We start from the raw sequence: 13,558 nt of genomic DNA, 5'->3' as shown, positions 1-13,558 counted from the left end.
TGCGTGCGTATTTATGTATGTCGTGAGAATCAGATGCACGGCTTTTTCTCAAGAGCCATCATGAGCGAGTGAGCTCAAAGTGCAGCCCGGAGCCCTGTAATTAAAGGCAGCCAGTGGAGAGGACTTTGAAAACAGACAGATGAAAAGCCAAGCGTGCGCGGCCCCATCATGCGAGAGTCAATATAAGAATGGGGAACATTCACGATAAGGAATTCCCCCTTGCCTTTAGTGAAGAAAGGGAGCTCTGTGCGTGCCTACTAGCCATGGAATAACTGATGGACCCCTCTGTGTGTGATTTGGCCAGAGGGAAAGTGTATCAGACCATATAAGAGGTCACCACTCCTGGTCCTTTGGGACCCACGTGAGTGATCATATTATTCTTGTCTATAATAGTGCTAATCACAGCCTGTCCTAAAATAATAATACTATCATCAAGAACAACAACAACAACAACAACAACAACAACAACAACAACAACAACAATAATAGTAATAATAATAATTTAGAATATACTTAGAATGTATCTACACAGTCAATTTCGCAGAGTAAATTTTACTCAAACTGAGTACATTTGACTCAAACTGAGTAAAATGTTACTCACTTGGGCTCAAATGGACTCAGTTTGAGTAAAATTTACTCTGCGAAATTTACTGTGTAGTAAAGGGGTGCCTGATAAGCGTCATGCTGTGTAGGCTTGTCATGGAAAGTTAATGTTTATGTGAAATGATTAGTCTATAATCCCTGGACTCTGTATATCACTCTGCCCTCAGATTCATCACTAATGATCGACACAACAGTCATCACATGTGTCCTTTATGAGAAGGTTGGTTGGTCCTCTCTGACGGAGAGGCGCAACAAACACAGGTAATTTTTAAGGCCCTTATTGGTAAGCTACCTCCTTATACTACATCATTATTAAAATGGAATTTTGGAACCTATGGAACCTGTTCTAGTGACTGGCTGGTTCTTTAATAAATTCCCTTGAGTTTGCTCTGAACAGCGTAAATCTGCATTTTGCTATGATGTCCCTCTAGCTCATGGAATTAACTCAACAGTCCTTAAAGCTTGAGATTCTCCCCTCTCTCGCAGAGTTTAAAACCTTGATCTCCAACCTTTGTCAATCAAGTTGTATGTGTTTAATCGATTTGTTATCCTTGCTTTTTGCTAGCCTTGTTGTCTTATTGTTGTGCTTTTTTTATACTGTGATTTTATGTGCTTTCTTTACTCTGTATGTATAGCCTACCCTCGACGTGACTGTAAATTAGGGAATCCTCAGTTGCCTTTCGAGTTTTTTTAATTTTTTCCCTTCTTTTTCCGTTTTTCTCCCATCCCAATGTTTGTCGTTATGCCAATTCCCAATCCCCCTTCCTGGTCGTTGCGCACTCTACCCCCTACTGTCGGTCCGGGAGGGCGGAGACTGTCACATGCTTTCCGCCGACACATGTGTACCCAGCCCACCGCTTCTTTTCACCTGGCAGCGCGGACTCTCTGTTATGGTTTGTAACCGACCCCAATTGCACAACACAAGACAGGTATGAGAGTAAGCCAAAACAGGGCATTTATTCAACACAAACAAAAAGCGGCACTGTCCCTTTAAGGGAGAACACAAAAACACTGGAACAAAGAAATAGGGAAAAATGTGGCACTGTGCCTTTAAGAGGCGAGCAGGCTAAGGGGAAGGCTAAGGGACAGGGCCAGGGCAAAAGGACAGGGCAGGAACAGGGGCACTGGAGAGGGGAACAGGGACAGAGGCCCGGGGAGGCGGGCTGGAGACAGGGACAGAGAAAACAGGGTTAAGGCCTTGGACAGGGCGAGGGCCAGAGCTGCTTACAGGGAAGGCAGGGTTCAGACGACGGAGGCCTGGCAAGGAGATCCTCCTCGGAAGCGAAGAGACGCATCCTCCCGTAGAGGATTAGGAAGCGATGCGCGTCTGGAGTAGGAGCGCGCCGGCTAGAAGAGCGCGCCGGCTCGGGGTCTGGAGTGGAGCGCGTCTGGAGTAGGAGCGCGCCGGCTAGAAGAGCGCGCCGGCTCGGAGAGACGCATCCTCCCGTAGAGGATTAGGAAGTGATGCGCGTCTGGAGTAGGAGCGCGCCGGCTTGAAGAGCGCGCCGGCTCGGGGTCTGGAGTGGAGCGCGTCTGGAGTAGGAGCGCGTCTGGAGTAGGAGCGCGTCTGGAGTTGGAGCGCGTCTGGAGTAGGAGCGCGTCTGGAGTAGGAGCGCGTCTGGAGTTGGAGCGCGTCTGGAGTAGGAGCGCGTCTGGAGTTGGAGCGCGCCGGCTAGACGTCTGGAGTGGGACACTGGAAAACCTCCCGTAGAGAATTAGAGAGCGCAGTCTGTGTCCCACTCCAGGCAAAGGACGACAGGTGGTGATGAATGGCACAACGTCTCCCAGTGAGAACAAAGGAATCCTCCCGTGGAAGAATAGAGAGCGATGACGATGTCTCACCAGGAGCGCGGCGGTAGATGGTAGCATAAGATACAGAAACTGTTACAGAACGACCCCACGAGGACTGGAGGGGAAGTCCAGGTATTTAAAGCCCTCTGGGGCGCTAATCATAACTTATCACAGCTGTGAAAGTTAGTCCAAGGGTGTGGGCTGTTGAAGAGCAGAGGAGAGTAAACAACGCGAGGGTGGGGGCTGGTGAGGTGAGGAGACAGGGAATTAAAGGTCCAGGGAACAGGCGAACCTCACAGTACCCCCCCCTCCACGGGAGCCACCGGGCGACCCAAAAATACAGACAGAGGGGCAGGGGACATGACAAGGCAACAAACAAAAAAATTGGGCCATGCTAGCAGGGGAAGCTACACCAAAAGTGGGGCCAGCAGAGGGACAGGGTAGCTGCCAGGGCACTGCTAGCTACAGGGCCTATGCTAGCTGTACTGCTACATTAACATAGAGGCTGCGCTAGCTGCCGGAGCTAGGCTAGCAGACAGGGCTGGACCAGCATGAGAGAACAAGCTAGCTGGAAGGACAGTCCTAGCTGTGGGGAACTGACCTTGCTAGCTGAAGAGGCAGTCCTAGCAGCGGGGAGAAACTGACCTTGCTAGCTGAAGGGGCAGTCCTAGCAGTGGGGAAACTGACCTTACTAGCTGAAGGGGCAGTCCTAGCAGTGGGGAAAACTGACCTTGCTAGCTGAAGGGGCAGTCCTAGCAGTGGGGAAACTGACCTTGCTAGCTGAAAGGGCAGTCCTAGCAGTGGGGAAAACTACACAAAAAGTGGAGGCCAAGGAGAGGGACCGGGTTAGCTGCCTGGGCATGGCTAGCTACAGGGCCTATGCTAGCTGCAAGGGCTGCATTAACATAGAGGCTGTGCTAGCAGCCGGGGCTAAGCTAGCAGACTGGGGCCATGCTGGTAGTAGAGGCCTGGCAAGCTGCAGGGGAGCTAACGAGGCTAACAGGGAAGCTAACAGGGGAGACTAACAGGCTAACAGGGGAGCTAACAGGGAAGCTAACAGGGGAGTCAACAGGGGAACTAACAGGGGAAACTAAACGGAGCTTGAGGGAGCTAGAGTGGGTTAGAGGGAACAAAAAAGGGCAAACTCAACATACACTGTCTGTACTGGCTGGGGTCGTCGACTGGTCGGGTCGTACTGTTATGGTTTGTAACCGACCCCAATCGCACAACACAAGACAGGTATGAGAGTAAGCCAAAACAGGGCATTTATTCAACACAAACAAAAAGCGGCACTGTCCCTTTAAGGGAGAACACAAAAACACTGGAACAAAGAAATAGGGAAAAATGTGGCACTGTGCCTTTAAGAGGCGAGCAGGCTAAGGGGAAGGCTAAGGGACAGGGCCAGGGCAAAAGGACAGGGCAGGAACAGGGGCACTGGAGAGGGGAACAGGGACAGAGGCCCGGGGAGGCGGGCTGGAGACAGGGACAGAGAAAACAGGGTTAAGGCCTTGGACAGGGCGAGGGCCAGAGCTGCTTACAGGGAAGGCAGGGTTCAGACGACGGAGGCCTGGCAAGGAGATCCTCCTCGGAAGCGAAGAGACGCATCCTCCCGTAGAGGATTAGGAAGCGATGCGCGTCTGGAGTAGGAGCGCGCCGGCTAGAAGAGCGCGCCGGCTCGGGGTCTGGAGTGGAGCGCGTCTGGAGTAGGAGCGCGCCGGCTAGAAGAGCGCGCCGGCTCGGAGAGACGCATCCTCCCGTAGAGGATTAGGAAGTGATGCGCGTCTGGAGTAGGAGCGCGCCGGCTTGAAGAGCGCGCCGGCTCGGGGTCTGGAGTGGAGCGCGTCTGGAGTAGGAGCGCGTCTGGAGTAGGAGCGCGTCTGGAGTTGGAGCGCGTCTGGAGTAGGAGCGCGTCTGGAGTAGGAGCGCGTCTGGAGTTGGAGCGCGTCTGGAGTAGGAGCGCGTCTGGAGTTGGAGCGCGCCGGCTAGACGTCTGGAGTGGGACACTGGAAAACCTCCCGTAGAGAATTAGAGAGCGCAGTCTGTGTCCCACTCCAGGCAAAGGACGACAGGTGGTGATGAATGGCACAACGTCTCCCAGTGAGAACAAAGGAATCCTCCCGTGGAAGAATAGAGAGCGATGACGATGTCTCACCAGGAGCGCGGCGGTAGATGGTAGCATAAGATACAGAAACTGTTACAGAACGACCCCACGAGGACTGGAGGGGAAGTCCAGGTATTTAAAGCCCTCTGGGGCGCTAATCATAACTTATCACAGCTGTGAAAGTTAGTCCAAGGGTGTGGGCTGTTGAAGAGCAGAGGAGAGTAAACAACGCGAGGGTGGGGGCTGGTGAGGTGAGGAGACAGGGAATTAAAGGTCCAGGGAACAGGCGAACCTCACAGTACCCCCCCCTCCACGGGAGCCACCGGGCGACCCAAAAATACAGACAGAGGGGCAGGGGACATGACAAGGCAACAAACAAAAAAATTGGGCCATGCTAGCAGGGGAAGCTACACCAAAAGTGGGGCCAGCAGAGGGACAGGGTAGCTGCCAGGGCACTGCTAGCTACAGGGCCTATGCTAGCTGTACTGCTACATTAACATAGAGGCTGCGCTAGCTGCCGGAGCTAGGCTAGCAGACAGGGCTGGACCAGCATGAGAGAACAAGCTAGCTGGAAGGACAGTCCTAGCTGTGGGGAACTGACCTTGCTAGCTGAAGAGGCAGTCCTAGCAGCGGGGAGAAACTGACCTTGCTAGCTGAAGGGGCAGTCCTAGCAGTGGGGAAACTGACCTTACTAGCTGAAGGGGCAGTCCTAGCAGTGGGGAAAACTGACCTTGCTAGCTGAAGGGGCAGTCCTAGCAGTGGGGAAACTGACCTTGCTAGCTGAAAGGGCAGTCCTAGCAGTGGGGAAAACTACACAAAAAGTGGAGGCCAAGGAGAGGGACCGGGTTAGCTGCCTGGGCATGGCTAGCTACAGGGCCTATGCTAGCTGCAAGGGCTGCATTAACATAGAGGCTGTGCTAGCAGCCGGGGCTAAGCTAGCAGACTGGGGCCATGCTGGTAGTAGAGGCCTGGCAAGCTGCAGGGGAGCTAACGAGGCTAACAGGGAAGCTAACAGGGGAGACTAACAGGCTAACAGGGGAGCTAACAGGGAAGCTAACAGGGGAGTCAACAGGGGAACTAACAGGGGAAACTAAACGGAGCTTGAGGGAGCTAGAGTGGGTTAGAGGGAACAAAAAAGGGCAAACTCAACATACACTGTCTGTACTGGCTGGGGTCGTCGACTGGTCGGGTCGTACTGTTATGGTTTGTAACCGACCCCAATCGCACAACACAAGACAGGTATGAGAGTAAGCCAAAACAGGGCATTTATTCAACACAAACAAAAAGCGGCACTGTCCCTTTAAGGGAGAACACAAAAACACTGGAACAAAGAAATAGGGAAAAATGTGGCACTGTGCCTTTAAGAGGCGAGCAGGCTAAGGGGAAGGCTAAGGGACAGGGCCAGGGCAAAAGGACAGGGCAGGAACAGGGGCACTGGAGAGGGGAACAGGGACAGAGGCCCGGGGAGGCGGGCTGGAGACAGGGACAGAGAAAACAGGGTTAAGGCCTTGGACAGGGCGAGGGCCAGAGCTGCTTACAGGGAAGGCAGGGTTCAGACGACGGAGGCCTGGCAAGGAGATCCTCCTCGGAAGCGAAGAGACGCATCCTCCCGTAGAGGATTAGGAAGCGATGCGCGTCTGGAGTAGGAGCGCGCCGGCTAGAAGAGCGCGCCGGCTCGGGGTCTGGAGTGGAGCGCGTCTGGAGTAGGAGCGCGCCGGCTAGAAGAGCACGCCGGCTCGGAGAGACGCATCCTCCCGTAGAGGATTAGGAAGCGATGCGCGTCTGGAGTAGGAGCGCGCCGGCTTGAAGAGCGCGCCGGCTCGGGGTCTGGAGTGGAGCGCGTCTGGAGTAGGAGCGCGTCTGGAGTAGGAGCGCGTCTGGAGTTGGAGCGCGTCTGGAGTAGGAGCGCGTCTGGAGTAGGAGCGCGTCTGGAGTTGGAGCGCGTCTGGAGTAGGAGCGCGTCTGGAGTTGGAGCGCGCCGGCTAGACGTCTGGAGTGGGACACTGGAAAACCTCCCGTAGAGAATTAGAGAGCGCAGTCTGTGTCCCACTCCAGGCAAAGGACGACAGGTGGTGATGAATGGCACAACGTCTCCCAGTGAGAACAAAGGAATCCTCCTGTGGAAGAATAGAGAGCGATGACGATGTCTCACCAGGAGCGTGGCGGTAGATGGTAGCATAAGATACAGAAACTGTTACAGAACGACCCCACGAGGACTGGAGGGGAAGTCCAGGTATTTAAAGCCCTCTGGGGCGCTAATCATAACTTATCACAGCTGTGAAAGTTAGTCCAAGGGTGTGGGCTGTTGAAGAGCAGAGGAGAGTAAACAACGCGAGGGTGGGGGCTGGTGAGGTGAGGAGACAGGGAATTAAAGGTCCAGGGAACAGGCGAACCTCACAGTACCCCCCCCTCCACGGGAGCCACCGGGCGACCCAAAAATACAGACAGAGGGGCAGAGGACATGACAAGGCAACAAACAAAAAAATTGGGCCATGCTAGCAGGGGAAGCTACACCAAAAGTGGGGCCAGCAGAGGGACAGGGTAGCTGCCAGGGCACTGCTAGCTACAGGGCCTATGCTAGCTGTACTGCTACATTAACATAGAGGCTGCGCTAGCTGCCGGAGCTAGGCTAGCAGACAGGGCTGGACCAGCATGAGAGAACAAGCTAGCTGGAAGGACAGTCCTAACTGTGGGGAACTGACCTTGCTAGCTGAAGAGGCAGTCCTAGCAGCGGGGAGAAACTGACCTTGCTAGCTGAAGGGGCAGTCCTAGCAGTGGGGAAACTGACCTTACTAGCTGAAGGGGCAGTCCTAGCAGTGGGGAAAACTGACCTTGCTAGCTGAAGGGGCAGTCCTAGCAGTGGGGAAACTGACCTTGCGAGCTGAAAGGGCAGTCCTAGCAGTGGGGAAAACTACACAAAAAGTGGAGGCCAAGGAGAGGGACCGGGTTAGCTGCCTGGGCATGGCTAGCTACAGGGCCTATGCTAGCTGCAAGGGCTGCATTAACATAGAGGCTGTGCTAGCAGCCGGGGCTAAGCTAGCAGACTGGGGCCATGCTGGTAGTAGAGGCCTGGCAAGCTGCAGGGGAGCTAACGAGGCTAACAGGGAAGCTAACAGGGGAGACTAACAGGCTAACAGGGGAGCTAACAGGGAAGCTAACAGGGGAGTCAACAGGGGAACTAACAGGGGAAACTAAACGGAGCTTGAGGGAGCTAGAGTGGGTTAGAGGGAACAAAAAAGGGCAAACTCAACATACACTGTCTGTACTGGCTGGGGTCGTCGACTGGTCAGGTCGTACTGTTATGGTTTGTAACCGACCCCAATCGCACAACACAAGACAGGTATGAGAGTAAGCCAAAACAGGGCATTTATTCAACACAAACAAAAAGCGGCACTGTCCCTTTAAGGGAGAACACAAAAACACTGGAACAAAGAAATAGGGAAAAATGTGGCACTGTGCCTTTAAGAGGCGAGCAGGCTAAGGGGAAGGCTAAGGGACAGGGCCAGGGCAAAAGGACAGGGCAGGAACAGGGGCACTGGAGAGGGGAACAGGGACAGAGGCCCGGGGAGGCGGGCTGGAGACAGGGACAGAGAAAACAGGGTTAAGGCCTTGGACAGGGCGAGGGCCAGAGCTGCTTACAGGGAAGGCAGGGTTCAGACGACGGAGGCCTGGCAAGGAGATCCTCCTCGGAAGCGAAGAGACGCATCCTCCCGTAGAGGATTAGGAAGCGATGCGCGTCTGGAGTAGGAGCGCGCCGGCTAGAAGAGCGCGCCGGCTCGGGGTCTGGAGTGGAGCGCGTCTGGAGTAGGAGCGCGCCGGCTAGAAGAGCACGCCGGCTCGGAGAGACGCATCCTCCCGTAGAGGATTAGGAAGCGATGCGCGTCTGGAGTAGGAGCGCGCCGGCTTGAAGAGCGCGCCGGCTCGGGGTCTGGAGTGGAGCGCGTCTGGAGTAGGAGCGCGTCTGGAGTAGGAGCGCGTCTGGAGTTGGAGCGCGTCTGGAGTAGGAGCGCGTCTGGAGTAGGAGCGCGTCTGGAGTTGGAGCGCGTCTGGAGTAGGAGCGCGTCTGGAGTTGGAGCGCGCCGGCTAGACGTCTGGAGTGGGACACTGGAAAACCTCCCGTAGAGAATTAGAGAGCGCAGTCTGTGTCCCACTCCAGGCAAAGGACGACAGGTGGTGATGAATGGCACAACGTCTCCCAGTGAGAACAAAGGAATCCTCCTGTGGAAGAATAGAGAGCGATGACGATGTCTCACCAGGAGCGTGGCGGTAGATGGTAGCATAAGATACAGAAACTGTTACAGAACGACCCCACGAGGACTGGAGGGGAAGTCCAGGTATTTAAAGCCCTCTGGGGCGCTAATCATAACTTATCACAGCTGTGAAAGTTAGTCCAAGGGTGTGGGCTGTTGAAGAGCAGAGGAGAGTAAACAACGCGAGGGTGGGGGCTGGTGAGGTGAGGAGACAGGGAATTAAAGGTCCAGGGAACAGGCGAACCTCACACTCTCACTGGGAGAGTGTAACGTGTGGAAGGTCACACTACCTCTCTTAGGCTGAGGTTACACCTTTCGTATCATCTTCGTATTGTTTTCTTATACGCATCGCCGCGTATCGCCGCGACGTCATGCGCCTCGAGTCACACTTTCGTTTTTTTTTCGTTTTTGTCAGCCAAGCACACTGATGTAGTACACTGCCAAAGCAGTAGGTGGCAGTAGGTGGCAAACATGAAGGCAATTTCAACCAATCAGAACGAATGTGCCAATACACTTCCTGGTGGAATGTCCAAAGAAAATGTCAACAAGGCAGCCTATGCCGCGCCACCATCTTGTTTACTCAATGCAGCAATAATTTTTCAGCAAAGCCTAATAAAAGTGCAATAAACAAAACGGATACATTCACTGTGTGTTCTGCCTGTCATTTGTTGATGAAACAAAACTAACATCAACACAAGTGACCACCAAGAGCAGATAGTTTAGTCTAAAAACGATCGGTAGCATTGTTAGCTGCATGCTAACGTCAATGGAGTATGCCATTATAATAATATAGCATTGTGGCTAGAAGCTAACGTTAGCTCACGCTACTTAGCCAGCATGAAACTGATGATATCGCGAGCTATCAGTAGTTAGATAACATTAGAGACAACGCTGTGTGTATTAAACAAAGGTGAATAGATGACTGGGCCATTTTGTTTAATGCTTGTTAAGTTGAAAGAGGAACTCTGAGCTAACAGGGTCTGAATCCTGATAGCTCACGTTAGCCAGTTCATGCAATCGGTAATGCTAGCAGAATGAATGGATGTAAACTTTATTTAACATATTGCATATGGGTACAATACAATACGGCTCAATACAAACAATTGTTAAGGGAATGCAGACTGTTGTAGCTTGGACTGGGGTCCTTATAACAATAACTTGACAACACATGGTAGCTGAAGCTATTTGGGACACGGAGCTCTGTCCCAATTTCACACACACTGTACACAGGAAGGGCACGCAGATGGTATCTACTGCGCATGGGCGTTTTCGCAACAACTGCTCCGTGCTGACTACACGCTGTATTCCTGGCGTTTTTTTTGCGTATCTCCAAACGCAAACACAATTTTGCGTTTCAGCCGTATCCACAAAAAAACGCCAAAAAACGCGTTTCTGTGTAGATAGGACATGATACGTCGTCAAAAACGTATAAAAAAACGACAGGAATACACTAGTCTAACCTTAGCCTTAGATCCTTCCCTTGCTGTGCAGGCGCCCCGACCGAACTGTAGGAGTCGCTGTTTACAACGACCAGGACCCACCCTCGCCGGGTTTCCCACCCGTATATGGACGGTCGGCCAACCCGGAAGCACCACAGCTGGATTCGATCCCACTGTCTCTGTGGTGGTAGGCAGACGCTTAGTCCGCTGCGCTACCCGGCCGCCCTAGCCGTTCGAGTTTTAATGAAGGTTTGAAATAAAAAAAAAAAAAAAAAAAAAAACATCATATCTTCTTCTCCCACATCATCCACCCACGGTTTGCCTGAACTGCAGCCACATCTCTCCGGTCGTCGGCAGCAGTCGCCATCTCCACTGAACGTTCAAAACGATCGTTCCAGAAAACCACACTGTAGCTTATAGACCAATTAACCCTTTCACTACCACAGTAGTGTGGTAGTGAAAGGGTTAAAGCCCCCCCGAATGACACAAACAACAACCATCTGTAGTGTGGTATTGAAAGGGTTAACCTTCTGTAGTGTGGTAGTGAAAGGGTTAACCTTCTGTAGTGTGGTAGTGAAAGGGTTAAAGCCAGTGTTTTTTTGTTTATTTAAACGGATCCCCATTAGCTGACGCCTTAGCGGCAGCTAGTCTTCCTGGGGTCCAACAACATACATGATAACATACACCTAGCATATATCACAAAGACAATTAATCATAGAATATAGAGTAAAAACATGTATCATAGACAAAAAGAAATGTAAAACAGGAGATGAAAAAACAAGAGATAAAATCCAGTTATACCAAAATAAAACAATTTATCAGGGTGTGCATGTATTCCAGCTGTGCTGAATACAAAATGTTATTGTGTGTGCAAGTGTAAATAGCGTTTAAGATTTATTTTAAAACTAGCCTTTTCTTTGATGTTCCTAACATCTCTGGGAAGACAGTTCCAGGATACTATCGCCCTATAAAATACTGCCCTTTTCATAAAATTTGACTTAGGTAGAGGTAAATTAATCAATCCACCTCTTGCCCCTCTGGTTGAATGTGTGTGAGTACTTGCGCTGTACACAATGCAATTATAAAGTGTGTTGCGTTGCTCATTTCAACACTGGGTGCACGCACACTAATGACGCCACGTGCACGCGTGCTCCCGGGCGCGTGCGCATGCTCCCATGCATGCGCATAAATGTTCCCTCGCATAAGACTAAAGACAGTGCCTAATTGCCTCTACGAATGGAATGTAACACATTTCGTTCACAAGTTTTGTGTGAATGTATCTGAGAACGTATTTGAACACACCTGACGACCGGCGCTATTGATATGCAAAGTACTTAGCGAATTTGGCGCATCAGTCGAGTGCAGTGCATCCCTGTGTGCACGCGCGTGCACATCCGTGCATGTGTGTGCACACGCTTTTGCTCACAAAAGCATGGTTGCACGATGTGCAACCATGTCCCATCACAACGCATCCCTGGTTAAAGCCCCCAAACGACACAAACAACAACCGTCTGTAGTGTGGTATGAAAGGGTTAACCTTCTGTAGTGTGTGGTAGTGAAAGGGTTAAAGCCCCCGAGAACGACACAAACAACAACCCCCTCGACTATAGATACACTATCAGTTTAATTGCCAGACGGTGGACTTGGGCACAGCTTCTGCGATTGTTTCCATGTCACCTGAGTATTGAGGGCTGCTGGTCTTGTAGCAGGGGCACATTTGGCCTCGTTTAGAGCCAAGAGATGAAAGAGCCCTCTTGAATTAGCAGCGTCCACAGGAGAGAACATCAAAGAGCGGCCTCAAATATTAACAGTAGGTCCATACAGAGGTTTCCACTAAGCAGCTGCCTTTTGTGATTTAGCATATTACTAAGGAATCATATTTTCTGTCCATGATAGACTGTTTTTTCTTTTACAGATCCTTTCAGAATGATGCAGTATCTCTACCAATAAGGACCTTTATTGACAGACAGAACATTGCTTTTTGAGGTTCAACTAGCCTTTTATTACTATTATTATTATTAGTAGTAGTAGTAGTAGTAGTAGTAGTAGTAGTAGTAGTAGTAGTAGTAGTAGTAGTAGTAGTAGTAGTAGTAGTAGTAGTAACATTATTATTATTTAACAATGCATTGTTTAATCAGAGTTTAATAATATTGATCATTAAACTGAGAAGACAATGGATTATTAGGAACAGGCACATGCTTGAGTACTCCCTGACCTGAGGTTGAGAACAGTGGCATGGATGCATTAGAGTCAAGTCAAGTCAAGAGTTTTATTTGTCACGGCATACAACCCAGTGAGCAAAAGACGTCTTTTCAACCAAGCGTTTCTGCATAGCTCTCGTATAACCGAGCCAAATCGTGTTTTTTTGTAGACGTATTTTAAACTATGCACTAAGTATATTATTTCAATGCATTAACATCTCCCAATATGAAAAATATGAACCACAGACGTCCTGTAAACGCACCTACAAATATATGAGCATGATATTTTCGAAGATTTTATGTGACGTCTATCCATCTCTCGCATTTAGCCCAGGATAATCTTGTCTAAGCTTAGACGTATTTTAAACTATGCACTAAGTATATTATTTCAATGCATTAACATCTCCCAATATGAAAAATATGAACCACAGACGTCCTGTAAACGCACCTACAAATATATGAGCATGATATTTTCGAAGATTTTATGTGACGTCTATCCATCTCTCGCATTTAGCCCAGGATAATCTTGTCTAAGCTTAGACGTATTTTAAACTATGCACTAAGTATATTATTTCAATGCATTAACATCTCCAAATATGAAAAATATGCACATGCAGATGTGACCCAGATGTCCTGAGGGGCGTGAGTTTAGGGAGGCGAGTGTAATGGGGAAGCTGCCCTCTGAGCAATTTTACGTTGAAAAGACGTTTAAAAGACCATGGTGAGTCTGCTGTGCAGATGGTTTGCCATTTGATCAGCAGGTGGCGCTGATAGTGCTGGGAAACCTGACTGATCACAATCCTGCATGATTAAATAACATGTCTGAACGTTCTTCTGACTGTGTGTGTGTGTGTGTGTGTGTGTGTGTGTGTGTGTCTATCCATAGCTCTCATTTAGCCCAGGAGAATCTTGTCTAAGCTTAGACGTCTACCAAACTTTCACTTTTCACCCCATTTTAGACATTGTTTAAACGTCTAAGCTTAGACGTTCAAAACACGTCTAAGCTTAGACGTTCAAAACACGTCTAAGCTTAGACGTCTACCAAACTTTCACTTTTCACCCCACTTTAGACTGATTTTAGACGTCTATGTCATGACGTTGAAACAACGTCTAAGCTTAGACGTTCAAAACACGTCTAAGCTTAGACGTTCGAAACACGTCTAGAATAGACGT

This window comes from Notolepis coatsorum (assembly GCF_963971535.1).
Source record: "Notolepis coatsorum genome assembly, chromosome: 17".
NCBI lineage: Eukaryota > Metazoa > Chordata > Actinopteri > Aulopiformes > Paralepididae > Notolepis > Notolepis coatsorum.
This window is presented reverse-complemented; position numbering follows the sequence as displayed.